Source organism: Myotis yumanensis, unplaced genomic scaffold (assembly GCF_028538775.1).
Source record: "Myotis yumanensis isolate MYYU_CA2020_CCGP unplaced genomic scaffold, mMyoYum1.0.hap1 SCAF_1, whole genome shotgun sequence".
NCBI lineage: Eukaryota > Metazoa > Chordata > Mammalia > Chiroptera > Vespertilionidae > Myotis > Myotis yumanensis.
This window is the reverse complement of record NW_027223752.1, coordinates 127427616-127431846: the sequence shown is the minus strand read 5'-3', so window position 1 is coordinate 127431846 and position 4231 is coordinate 127427616. Positions and strand designations below refer to the sequence as shown.

Genomic DNA, 4231 nt, shown 5'->3' with positions numbered 1-4231 from the left:
TAACTTAGATTTTTCTAACTATTCTAATTTAAAGACTAGTTTTCAAAATGGGAATATATTATTTATATCATTGACCTGTGATTATTTTTCTTTTATCAAAATGCATAGATATGACACAGGATCATTTTATACTTTCTATGACTAGTTTAAAATAATACCCATTTGCTAAATTTTTAAACAGGTGAATTTTCCCCCCACAAAGTGTTAGGCAGTAACTCTCTCTCTCTCTCTCTCTCTTTCTCTATTTTAAGAAAGGGTGGAAAAGAGAGAGAGAGAGAGAGAGAGAGAGAGAGAGAGAGAGAGAGAGAAATTAGTTGCTTTATGTACATGCCCTGATCTGGGATTGAACCCACAACCTAGGTATGTTCCCTGACTGGGAATTGAACCCACAGGAAGATGCTTCAACCAACTGAGCCTCACTAGACAGGGCCAGACAGTGATTTTCTAAAGTGAAAATAATTTTTCATAAAATTTGGTCATATTAATAACTAGTATCAGGTTTATCTCTCACATTTTTATGTAATTGTTTCAATTTCCCACCTTACTTTTCCTTTCTAGAAAGTCAGTCTGACTTGGTGATGAAGTCAAACCCAATACATTATTTGAAATAATTTTTCACTTGTTTACTTCCCATTCTGTCCCATTTCCCTGTATGCATTATTCATTTTCTCCATCTCCTTTTTGAATTAGCCGTTATTATCATAATACCATAACAAATATTGGTTGCATTTGTTTGCTAGGGCTGCCATAACAAAATAGCACAGATTGAGTGGCTTAAACAAGAGAAATTTATTTTCTCACAGTTCTGGTGGCCAAAAGTTCAAGACCAAGGTGCTAGCTGATTTGGCTTGTAGACAGTTTTCTCCTCTTTAACTTCTCACCCATTGGGGGAAAAGAAAGAATATATTCTCTTGTATGTCTTTGCTTACACTTCATCCTCCATCTCCTCCAACTCCTCCTTCTCCTTCTTTTGAATACTTCATGAATTTTAATGTTATCTTTGCACAGGGGCCATTCTAATCATCTCTGTATTATTTTTCCAATTTTAGTGTTATTGAAGGGAACATGGTTATTTCTTCTTATAAAGGTACTAAAGCCCTTGGACAAGGACTTCACCCTCATGACCTCATCTAACCCTAATAATATCACAAAGGCACCATATGTATACATCACATTGGGTTTTAGGTAGGATTTCATCTTATAAATTATAGAGGGCACAAGCATTCATTCTATTACAACTTGTTTCCTTGTTGATGTCCAAAAGTCTTCTTTTAATAACACTTTCCAGATTGAATTTAGGGCTCACCCAAATTGCCTCATTTTATCATATAAAGCTCTTTAAAAGACTTATCTCCAAATAAAGTTATATTAGGAAGTACTGGGGAATAGTACTTCAGCATATGAATTTTAAAGGGAGATAATTCAGCAGAAAACATTGTTCTATTAGTTTCCTTAGAGAACACCATTTATATGAAACCCATATCAATTATTTAAAATAGCTATCATGTTGGATAATAGCATTCTATTATATTTTCTTAAAATATAGACAGTTCTTAAATAAGGATTAACAGCTTTCTTACTTATATTGTCGTTTCCACCAACAGTGCCAAAAAGTTCCCTTTTCTCTACATTCATCCCATACTTGAATTCTATCTCTTTTGATTATTCTTAAAAATGATTTTGGTTCATTTGATTCATCATAGAAGGCAATATTTAATATCTATAACTCCAGAAACTTGTATCTTAATAACATATATTTTGAAAAAAAATGTATGCATTTTATGAAAGAGTAGAATATTGTTTATAGCCCCATATTTGTTTATTACAGTTTTGGTATCTATTGAAACAATGATAGCAATAGTATGTGTTTGTATGGATTGAGTTTATTCTGGAAATTTGTAAAATCCATGATAACTGTATTTAAAAGAAAACCATGACTCTTTTATTCCCATTTAAATTCCAGCAATGTACTAATTTGAATTCAGACTAGGAACCATGGCAGTCTGCCAAAGCCCATGTGAATTTTTAAAAGTCTTTTTTAGTATTGTTCCAATTTACATAAAATACAAATATACGAGGGATAAATGTGCCCCCTTACAATCTTTATAAATAATATTTTAAGATACTGCTTCAAAGGCAAATAAAAAGGGAGTACATCTTAGTTTCTTTTTTAGATATGTATCAAACTACTCTATTATCTAAAATATTTATAGTTATTATATATATAGTTATATATATGGGGTATCCCCAAAACATGTATACACACTTTAACAGCTGATAGCTCAATTAATTTTTACTCCTTTTCAAGTTTAGCTGATTTGAAATAATGGCTGAAGCCAGAGTAAGCTTTGAACATTTATCCACTACATTTCTTACCCTTTGAGACAACATGGAAGGACCTGTAGAGTATTATGCTAAGTGAAATAAGCCAGTCAGAGAAAGACAAATATCACATAATCTCACTGATATGTTGAATTTATTGAACAAAGGAAACTGACAAAAAAATAGATCCAGCAACATGAAAGCATGCAACAGACTGCGGATTCTCAGAGGGAAGGGTGGAGGAGAGATTAACCAAAGAACCTGTTTACATAAGCCATGGACACAGACAATATAGTGTGGTGAAGGCCTGGGGAGTGGTGGGAATGGGGAGGAAGGGATCAATGGGGGAATAAGGGGACATCTGTAATACTTTCAACAATAAATATAAATTTAAAAAGTAAAAGAAAAAACAAGTTTATTGTACAAAACTAGCAACAGTTGATGAATTGAGAGCATACAAATACCAAATACCCAGTAAATGACTCCTGATGTTTTTTATTCCATTGCTTTGAGTTATCAGCAGTTCCTGGATCAGAAAAGTCATCAGTTTGAAAACAGGTGTTGACCAAAAATATATTTATTTCTGTAGATTCTTTTAAATTTTGAAAATAAACTGTATGTTAATAAACACTGACTTTATAATCATTCAAAGTATATATATATATATATATATATATACTAATATATATTAACATATAGATAGGCACCCTATATGTGTGTATCTCATACTTCTCAAAATTATATTTTTGAGATCTTTGGCTTCATTTTTAATGCATAGAATCTCAGAATTTTATATTAAAGAATGATAGAAAGGACTTGAATAAACATTTAAAGTCACATACTAGTTCACATAATTTTCCTGGAAGTCATCAATTCCCTTCCAAAAATGAAAGAAAACCTACATCTTTTCTTGATGGGATGGATAGTAATAAAAAGACATCAGAACATCAGAGGCACTTAAAACAAAGATCTTTCACTTCCCCTATATTCCATCTGAATTATGAGAGAAAGAGAGAGAAAGAGAGAGAGAGAGAGAGAGAGAGAGAGAGATATTTTTGTACACAAATAAAGTGATGGCAAAAGTTTTAGTTTCAGGATTGACAATTTATTTTCTTAATTGTTACCAATGTAAACAGTAATTTAAATCTTTGAACAAATTCAAGACCTTAAAGGGATGCTCAGAGTAAGAATTGCTGAGTGGGAGAATTACTGAGAGAATAGAAGGAAAACATACAGTGATCATTTAATTCTATCACATATCCTAGAAGCAGGGAAACTGAATCATTCTATTTGTTACAATATTTAATAACACAATATCAATTAAATTGAGTAGAAAGTTAATAATCAGTTATTTCTATCTCAAAGTAAACATTTAAGGTAACCTATTAGAAGTTTATTACACAAAATCAAAGATGTCCATATTTCCTATATGCTATGCTATTTATTAAAAAATATTTACCAGAAATAAGTATCTTAACTAATGCTTACTTTTAACACTAAGGCTTCCAAAGCCTAAGAGTATACTATAATTATTTTAAGCAGGACTAGCTGATGTTAAAGCTTTGGGATGCTAAAGTCTCAGATTAATTTGAAGCCTTCAATAAATCCTTTCCAGCAATTCCCATTGGCTTCAGCACATCATCTTACTTTTTAAATCCTTTGTGGTTTCCTTATAGTTTCACAATACATTTCAAGATTCAAACAGACTCATAGATATTGAAAACAGACTAACAGCTGTCAGAAGGGAGGGGGTAGGCGGCTGGTTGAAAGGTGAAGGGGTTAAGCAAACAAAACAGAACCTCATAGACAGACAACAGTATGAACATTAACAGAGGGAAATGGGGATGGAAGAGGGTAAAGGTAGAATAAATGGTGATGGAAAGAGACATGACTTGGGGTGGTGAACACA

At 32.2% G+C, this 4231-nt stretch overlaps 1 non-coding gene across 1 annotated transcript; it reads right to left on the bottom strand.

Moving 5' to 3' along the window:
• Nucleotides 1–963: 963 nt before the first annotated feature.
• LOC139000541 (U6 spliceosomal RNA) lies at nucleotides 964–1065 on the bottom strand. The gene has a single exon (XR_011469633.1). It is a non-coding gene; the product is annotated as a U6 spliceosomal RNA (small nuclear RNA).
• Between the last annotated feature and the right edge of the window lie 3166 nt (nucleotides 1066–4231).